The sequence below is a fragment of the Lygodium microphyllum genome, chromosome 24 (genome assembly GCF_053477565.2).
Source record: "Lygodium microphyllum isolate KBCC chromosome 24, Lygodium_microphyllum_v1.1.10, whole genome shotgun sequence".
Classification (NCBI taxonomy): domain Eukaryota; kingdom Viridiplantae; phylum Streptophyta; class Polypodiopsida; order Schizaeales; family Lygodiaceae; genus Lygodium; species Lygodium microphyllum.
Window position 1 is genome coordinate 35,812,326 of NC_141158.1, and position 10,273 is coordinate 35,822,598.

A 10,273-nucleotide genomic window follows, 5' to 3' on the forward strand; every position below is an offset into this window, starting at 1 on the left:
GGTAGAGGTTATTCATAACGATGATACTATATCCATATCTACAGATGCCATTGCAATATCTCAAAGGGAAAAAGCTAGTGTTAGCATAGGGAGCTCATATCTACAACGATTATCTTAAGAGGAATGCCTAGCATAAGTAAAGCTATTGTCCCTTTGCCTCTCACGCTCTTCAATGTAGAGGTTATTCATAAGGGATAAGGGTGATTCTCAACGATGATACTATATCCGTATCTATAGATGCCATTACAAGATCTCAGAGCAGAAAGGCTAGTGTTAGCATATAGAGTCCATTCAGCACCAATGGATATGTGGCTGGGGAAAGAAATGCTAAGAAGAGAAGGAAAAGAGGAACAAAAAAGCTCCTATTTCAAAGCAAAGGGATTATAATAAAATTGATGAATAATGTCATGTCTACTATTGAGAACACAACCACTGCACCTCACATTGAGAAGGTAAAAGCCTCTAAAATCAAGAAACGTCCCAATATTGAAAGACAATTGGATAGCATTAACAAGGTCAAGAAGTGGGCGAAAAAATCTGAACAAGTTGAGTAAGTATCAAAACCCAGTCTCGACAAGAGTGGCATAGGGATGTTGAGCACTACATCACTCTCAGACATGAGACAATGATGCCATGAGGCATATTCCACGGTGGATTCTGTGAGGTTTTTCGGTGGATTCCGTAAAACTAAAGGCATATTTTGCAATGGATTCCATGAGGTTTTTTGATGGATTTCGTAAAAATATATATATTTGCCGAGGCTCGTACACAAGGCGAATTCCTTGTGCAAGAAGTTGATAGGGACGTTGTCGTATTGCTGCGCATTCGAGGTGTGAAAACCACCCAAAAGTTGTGTGTGTGATTTGATACTTTGTACATACTTAGTTGTTATGTTTGCTCTTTCATTCTATGCTGAAGACGGAGAAGAACAAGGAGTTTTGGTAGACTGGTAACTCGAGATGCAGTCTCATGGACCACTTTGATTGTGACCAAGGGTTCGTTTGAAAGCCTGTGGCAGTATAGGAGCATTCCCAATGGGCCAAGATATACATGCTGAGATCATCCTAAGGGGCCTAGAAAGAGAGCGTTCTGTAGGGAGCATGCTGGTGGATATGTATGGGAAATGTCACTCCTTTATGGAAGCACAACAAGTGTTCAACAGACTGCCAATTCAAGACACAACCTCCTGGAATGCATTGATTGCAGGATATGCAGAGAATGGTAATGCTAAAGCTGCTCTGAATTGCTTTAGAAAGATGCAGCTGGAGGGCATACATGCAGATTCTACTACTTTTGTTCTTTGCTTAAAAGCTTGTGTTGCAGTAGGAGCCATAGATATAGGAAGAGAAATACATGCTGAAATCAGAAGATCAGGATTAGAAAGAGACCCTGTTGTTGGTGACATGCTCGTGGACATGTATGGAAAATGTGGCTTTATCAAGGAAGGATGAGAAGCATTTGAGAAATTGACTGTCCATGATGTTATATCGTGGACAATAATGCTAGATGCCTATGTTCGTAATCGTGAAGGTGATATGGCTATGCGATGCTATGAGGAGATGCAACATCAAGGGGTGCATGCCAATTCTATTACATATGTTATCTGCTTGAAAGCTTGTGCAACCATAGGAACAGGACAAGGTATGCATTCTGAAATTGTCATGAGAGGTTTAGAAAATGACATTCATGTAGGAAGCACACTTGTGGATGTGTATGCGAAAAGCTTCTCACTTTCAGAAGCACAGCACACATTTGATAGGTTGCCAGTTCGAAATGCAGTCTCCTGGACTGCTCTATTTGCAGGCTTGGTCGATATTAAAAGGTCTGATTAATGCTAAAATTGCCTCGCTTTCCTGGGGGAAAAAAAGAAGCTTTTCTGGAAAAATGAGGAGTTTTTTTTTGAATCGAGAAAAGGGGGGAATCTACGGATCTATGAGGAAGAAAAAGGAGGGAGCTTTTTCAATCGGGGAGATATACTGTACTCTGCTGCTCAACAGTGCGACTCGTTTTCTCTGCTACTTCGACTAGCAGTATGCTTCGACTTGAAGGAGAGGGATCGATTAAGGAGCATAGAGAAGCATATCTTGGGGAAATCGAGGAGCTCTGCGAAAAATTTGGAGAACAGGGAGCTCTGAAGGGGATCGACGAGAGAGGAGCGACGAAGGAAGAAAAGCATGATAAAAAGCCTGCTTACGAAAACGATTGATCGGTCTGTGTTGTAGGCTGCTTGGAGAGGGGAGGGAAAGAAGTAATAAAGAACGAGAGGACGCAGGAAAAGAGGAAGCTGGGAAGAGATGGAAGAATCCTACGGAAGATGGCGGGTAGCCAAAGGGAGTGTAAAAGTCTGCAATGGAAAGATGAAGGAGAAGGAAAGTTGTGTGATCCTATAGAACACATTAGATGACAGTGAAACAGAGGACGTCTCGACCTGCTGAAGGTGCCGAAGGAAGGATGGTGAAGAAGAAGATAAAGATGATGAATGGCAAGCACGCGGAAGTAGATCTGCACATGGAGGTGCTTAGGAGGCCGTCAACCTCTAATAGAATCTGACCATGAAAAGACTAATCTGAGGCAACCTTGGAACGCCTCCTATGTCAGTTCACTGCTATGCATCTTTGCCCAATTGGATTTACGCAAATTATTTTCCAAGTGATTGAGTTCTGAACCAGAAACAAGGCCGACCAGTGCTCCAAGTGGTGCTAGTAATGCAGGGTCGAGTGTGCATACCGAAGAGTGGAGGGTCTATGTCAACGGGAAATGGTGGAAACGGTGGAAACATAATGAAAGTGCTCTCAGCAAGAGAGAGGCTCTGTCGCGCTGCCCATGAGCTACCCAGGCTCCACGCCTGATCCAGAAGAAGTCGAGAAAATGATTAATTGTAATCCTGAACTGAAGGGACTGGAGCTTATCGCCTTCGGGGTTGGGCATCACAGTTAGGAATGACGAAGCAGCCTCAGGAAGATCAGCCTTGGTGCATACCTTTCTTAGTTGATCTGGAAAAAGGAAGTCCTTGTAAGCTATGTCCAGAGCAAGAGTGAAGGCCTTTACGCTGCATCAATCTGGAGACCTGCAAGGAGAAATTACAGTTATTACACCTGCAAGTTCTGGTTTCAGTGAAGTTATAAGCACAGTAACATCCTTTTCTGAAATTTGTGAGAAAATTCTGCCATCTCATCTGAAGTCTCTCCATGTACCCCAATTCTGGAAAGGTTTCCATCAAACTCATTAGGACAATCCTTTGATTCTGAGAAGTCTTATTATGACAGGATCTCACGCTTCATTTGGAGATGGCTCAATATCTTCCTTCTTCACCACAAACTCCAGTGCTCAGTATGAAATATTATCTCATCTTTTATTATCAGCATTAGAGGTCCTGTTCTTCTGGAGGACTATCACCTGATTAAAAAGCTTGCTCAGTTTGACTGCTTTTAAAACAAACAAAATATTTCTGAATGTGTTGTCCATTTCAGAGGTGCCAATACAAAGGAAAGCCCTTTGATTTTGTATCTCAATCCCTTAACCTTTCTTGGAGGATTTATTGGCACAAAAACAGAGCATATTCAGTACCCTGTATGCATTAATCAGATTTCAAAGGATATTCTGAAACAGGAATACACTTCTTGCTTTTTGTCTCTGTGGTATTCACATACGTGCAAAATTCTAGCTGCCTCTGTGGTATACACATTGGCAAGATTTTAAGAAGGCCCTGAAAGAAGAATACTTCCTTGAGGACTTTGGTATGGCTACTCGGCGGTCATTCCGAGAGTGGGTCTACATGCCAAACAAAGGTCTAGCTGCTTCGGAGTTGATTCGAGAATTTGAGGAGAGGTATAGTCAGCTTGATGCCATTGAACAAAGAGCATTGGATGTTGAAAAAGTTGAGCTTTTCTTGCAAGTTGCAGATCCTGCTCTTCAAGAAGAATTGGGTGAGCTTCTTGAGGATCGCACGAAGCCTATGGGTCTTAAAACGGATTGGCAAGATGCTCAGGATGCAGTCTCGACTTTGACCAAGAGGAGGATATGGAAGACTCGCCTACAGAATGGTTCCATGACACCTACACCATCATCAGCTCCTATGCATGCTTCTATCCCTGTTATTTCTTCTCCTCCTCAGCCAGTTTCTTGGCCTATGCCAGTGCCTACTGTTTCCACTCCACCTATTCCTCCTGTTCCACAACCGATGCCTACACCTTCTGCTCCAAAACCATCCGCTCCATCGGTGCCTACCTCTCTTGATGACATAATCAAAGGCATAACGGATTTGACACTGGAGTCAGTCAAAGCGGAGTTGGTGGGAAAGTTGAAGGAGCAGTTTGCTTCGACTGCGCCTACTACTTCTTCTAGTGCTCCTACTGTACCTACGAGTGCTCCTAGTGCACCTAGGAGAGATCGGAGATGTATTTGGTGTGATAGTACGAACCATCAGCATTGCAGGGATTGTGACTCTTTTCAGGATGCAAGGAGGAAGAATGTGGTATATTGGGGGCAAGATGGTAAGATTTGGTTGACTGAGACAGGAGCTCCACTTGCTACCAACTTTGGTAAAGGTGGAATGAAGAAGTTAGTGGATGACATGGCTGCGCGTACTTCTTATGTGACAGCAAGAGGTGATGCTTCTGCATATGGAGTCCAGATTGAGAAGGGATCAGAGACTCAGTCAGCGCTATGGACTTATGCTATGGAGACTACAAACAAGGGGAAAATTCAGCAAATTGTTTTGACTAGTGCAGGTTGTAGCATCAGATCAGAGACAGGTTGGGACTCGCCTGTTGACAGGTACTCTATTTATGCTTATTTGGCTAAGTCTCATGGTGCAGATGTACTTGTTGAGGAGAAGCGTAAGAGGGATGAAGAAAATCCAAGTGCAACTAAGAAGACTAGAGGGGGTGAGTTTGTTACTCCACCTACTGCAGGACCGTCTTCAAGACCAAGGCCAGATCGACAGATGGAGGATGTTCAAAAGAGAGAAAAGAGGCAAGAGCCTAGAGAGAGAAAGCAGCCAGGGTTCAGATTGATGTCCGATATTGAGACATCTACAGACATGAAGAAAATCTTTAATGATAAGATACTTGGCAGTGAGGTGACTTTCACTATTTCTGAGATTTTGGGCATCTCGAAAAGAGAGTTTCAGGATCAGTTTCAGGTCCTGAAGAGGAAAAGGCATGCATTGTCTACCACTGATACACAAGGAGTTTTGATTGGGGAGTTGGATGAGGATGAGGATGAGGTTATGGTTGATAATGCTTCTGTTTTTCCGCAGGTAGAGAAGAGGGTTCAGCCTATGCATTATGCTGAAATTGATGAGCCTGTCTTGATACCGCGTAGTCACTTTTCGCGGAGCCATTGGGCTAGGGCAACTACAGAGACGATGGTAAAGATTGGAGAGAAACAGGTGCCTTATGTTGCATTGGTGGATCATGGTTCAGAGATTAATCTCATAGTTCGTGGAGTTTATGAGAGTAACAGATGGCCTATGGATGTAGAGCATGGGTGGCGTATGAGAGCTGCCAATAACACTGCAGGTGATTTGTATGCTGCCTGTCCTAGTGTCAGGGTTTCTATTGGTGATGTAGAGGAGGATTTTCATTTCTTTGTGCAGGATTCATGCTCTTATCCCATAATTCTTGGTCAGCCATTCATTACAGAGATGCACATGGAAACAAAGGTCATGGATGATGGATCTGCTTATGCACGAATTCGCAGTAAAGATGGTATGAGAGCAGTTCAGTTTATGATTGTATGTGTGAACCATGTTAGAAACAGAGATACTCTCAGAGATGCACCTTTGCCCACTGTGAGGGATTCGGGTTTTCATTAGGTACCGCCGTTTCGCGAGACGACGGTGGTACAGAGCAGAGGAGATTGGAGTTCTCACCTCCTGGCAGCGGTGTTTTCTCCTCCGGTTTTGTTGGGATTTCAGCAAACAATTCGATGAGTTATCAGAAGACTTCTAGGTTGCCTAGAGCTGCCAGGCAGTATATATGCAGGAAGGAGAAAAGTTTGAAAAATGCAGGAATTTTAGAGGATGATGAGCACATAGATGGGATGTATGACAGTGTGATTTGTGCAGATACGATGACAGAGATGGGAGATATGCTGAAAACTGATATGCTGAATTGTCACACTAATGTATTAGTGCAGTTCCTGGACATGTTTCGTGAAATTGCAGATTTTATGTCACAGATTGAGTCAGAGGCTGAGGTAACTCAGCAAAGAGTGTTGAGTGCTGAAGAAATTCAGCAAACAGAGTTTCCAGCTGGTTATGATCAGCTTTCAGAGATACAGAGGGCTGAAAACTTTCAGCCAACAGAGTTTACTGCTGAAATATTTCAGCATTCAGAGTTTGGGGCTGTTCCTATGCAGTCCATAGAGCAGAGGGCTGAGGATATTCAGCCATTGGTGTGCAGAATTGCTGATTTACAGCAAGATTTGTGTAATGCAGAAGAGCATAATGAAGCCAGGGTTGACACGAAATACAAAACTGTGGATAAGAAGGTGAAGCCGGTTGCTGTACCGCTTCCACCTGATAGTGATCAGCAAATAGAGAGGGCTGCTAAACAGCAAATTTTGAGGAATCCGGAGCATATTGGTCATAAATTTTCAGCAGAGACTCTTGCTGAATTGAAAATTGGAAATGGTGATTTCTTGCTACCCATAGAGAAGCAATGCTTTCAGGAGATGCTTGAGCGTCATGGAAGGGGATTTGCTTTTTTTCCATATGAGATTGGATGTGTGAATCCTGATATTGTTGCTCCTATGGTCATTTTTACTATTCCTCATATCCCATGGAATCTCCGACCTATTCCAGTGCCTAGAGCACACTTGCCAAAGCTGATTGATTTATTGAATGAGAAAATCAGGATGGGGATTCTTGAGCCTATATCTGCACCATACTCAAACAGGTGGTTTACAGTTCCAAAGAAGAATGGTACTCTCCGATTTATTCAGGACATGCAGCCAGTGAATAGAGTTACTATCAGGAATGTTGGTATAGGTCCAGTTATGGATGAGTTTGCAGAGGCATTTGCTAGATGTGCCATCTATTCTTTAGGTGATTTGTATTCAGGATATAATCAGTTTCAGCTAGCTTTGGAAAGCAGGGACATAACCACCATGAGAACTCCTATTGGGCTTGTCAGGATGTGTACCTTGCCTCAAGGTGCCACCAATTCTGTTGCGCATATGATGAATGCCATGCATGAGGTCCTTCGTGATTACATACCTCAGCTTACCATGCCTTTCTTGGATGATGTGCCCATTAAGGGGTGTGCAGAAGAAGAGAAGAATGAGAGCCTAAATGAGCAGGGATGCAGATACTTTGTGGCTGATCATATTTCAACATGTGAGAAGATTTTGGCCAGGTTAGAAGAAGTGAACTTGACACTTTCAGGGCAAAAATCTGTTTTTGGAGTGAGTGAGGTTGTCATTGTTGGACATATGTGTGGATATTATGGCAGAAAACCCTCACCTGATAAGGTGAATGCTATAGGCAAGATTGCGGAGTATTGTTCTACTACTTCAGAGGTACGGAGATTCATTGGTGCTTGTGTGTTTTATATGATTTGGATACCTCATTTTGCACACATAGCAGATTGTTTGTATCAGCTGCTTCGAAAGGGGCAAAATTTTTATTGCAGAATGCTCCTACTCTCAGGAAAGCGGATTATAATTATGGAAGGCCTATTGTATTGACAGTTGACACTAGTCCAATTGGCATAGGTTGGGCTGTGGGTCAAGATGATGCAGATGGAAATAGGTATGCTATTCGGTTTGGGGCGAAAGTCCTAAACGAGAGACAGAGGAGATATCCGCAAATCAAGAGGGAGTTATTGGGGATTGTCACGGCTCTCAAATGTGACAAGGAGTACTTTATTGGGGCTTCAGTTGTGGTAGAGACAGATTGCTTGCCATTGATTGGTATGATCACGAGTTGCTCTACTCCGGATATAGCTATGCTGAGATGGATTGCATACATCAAGTCATTAAATCTGGAATTTAAACACATAGCAGGGAAGGATAATCCAGTGGGCAGATATGTTGTCTAGAGCCAGATATGATGATGAGGAGACTCTACTTGCAGAGGAGGATGATGCAGAAATTTCAGCCATTATGGTTGATCATGTTTGTCATGTCTATGATATTGTGGCTTTCATAGAAGAACTCTATGTTGGAGATTGGTTGCAGATTGGCAAGTATCTTAGTACACTAAGCAAAAGAGATGAATGGACAGATGAAGAGTTCAAGAAGATCAAAAGAAAAGCCTATGGTTATTTTCTCAAGGGCGGATTTCTTTGGAAGCATCCGAAGAAAAGAGGCGGATTACCTTTGCAAGTTGTCTGCGATAGAGAGACACAGTTACAGGTGATGAGGGAGTTTCATGAGAGTCCTTGGGCTGGTCATAGAGGAGTGTGGGCTACTTATGAGAAAATCAAGGAGAAATATTGGTGGAAAGGCATGTATAGAGATGTTTCTCACTTTGTTGAGACTTGCAGAGACTGCTAGATGTATTCAGTAGTGCGTCATCGAGATGAGCTTCATCCGACCTATCCGCTATGCATTCATTATAAGTGGGTAGTTGATTTGGTTACCATGCCTATGGGTCTATGGCAGATGAGGTACATTGTTTTGGCTAGAGAGGATCTTACCAATCATGTTGAGGGCAGATCTTTGAGAACGAAGACCACTAGTGCAGTGTGTAAGTTCTTATTGGAGGAAATTTTCTGCAGGTATGGTTGTGTGGGTAAGATCACTGCGGATCGTGGTGAATTGGATGCAGATGAAGCTAGGGAATTTTTCTCTCAGCTAGGAATCAAGTTGGCTCTAACCACAGCATATAATCCAGAGGGAAATGGGAAGAGTGAAAGAGGGCATCCGCCGATAGTGAAAGCATTAGCCAAAGCATGCAGAGGACGAATTGGAGAATGGCCGAGACTTCTACCATTTGCTTTATGGGCTGATCGTATGACTCATAGTGTTACCACAGGATATATGCCTGCAGAGTTGATGTATGTTCAGAAACCTGTTATGCCGATTGAGACTTGTGCTTTGACTTGGTCAGTTTTACCTTGGCTGGCCTTGGTCCTTATAGGTTGGAGTGATTCAGATTGGGTTGGTGATGTGGATCATCGGTAGTCCACAACAGGTAATTGTTTTATCTTGGGTGCTGGTGTTGTTTTATGGAGCAGCAAGAAGCAACCCACGGTTGCCCTCTCTTCAACTGAGATGGAGTATTGGGCGGCATCTTCTACTACATGAGAGACAATGTGGCTTCGCAGGCTCCTGGAGGAGCTTGGTTGCCCACAAACAGGTCCTATTGTTCTACAGTGCGACAATGAGTGTTTCATTGCCTTGGCTAGGAACCTTGTGTTTCGTGCTCGGATGAAGCATATTGAGATCCAATATCATTTCATTTTCTTGGTTTCTTCTTCTCCTTCTTCTTCAATGTTGTCCCTCATCTTCTTTTACTATAGCAAGTTATACTCTTTTAGTCCTTTTCTTAGCATAGAAAAATTTCTCAATATGTCCAATTTTCTTACAAAAATCACAGACTATGCTCTTTTTCCCTTTCACATAGAGGAGTTCTTGGTCTCCTCTTGGGATGCTTGTTTCTCCCTTGTTCTTGATCTTCTTTTCCTCTTCTAGAAGAGAGGCTTTGATGTCCACAAGTTTTGTCTTTGGCATGTTAATTAATGTGGTAGACACATTATCAAACTCAGGTGGAAGACTCTTGAGAAGCACTCCAATGCAAATGTCTTCATCCATCTTCAAGTTGATTCTTACAAGTTGTGCCAACAAGCTTTCCATATAATTCAAATGAGTTGCAAGTGAGGTATTACTTTGCATGTCGAACCTAAAAATTTCAATTAATAAACCATATTTGGAGGATTTTGAATGAGATCCAAATAGGGTTTCTAATCGATCCCATGTCACGTAAGAGGTTTCACAATCATCAACATGATGATATAGCTATCATCAAGTTCGAGCTTGATAATAGCTTGAGCCTTATGGTACGCAAATCGGATGCTGTATGTATACGTAGTGAGCATCGAAAGGTCCCTAAGAACAAAGAACTCTACTTTAAGCTCAAAATTCAAGAGAATAGACTTGCAGGACATGAGGCAAAAAGACCAATTGGGTACAATCTCCCCCCATGCCTTGTGTGAGCGCTCCACAAAGCATGTATTTAATATTTTATTCATCTCTAAGCTCAAAAATAGTCCAATTTTACAATTAGCATGCTTTAGCTTTTGTGTTTGCTTTTGTCCAAATAAAA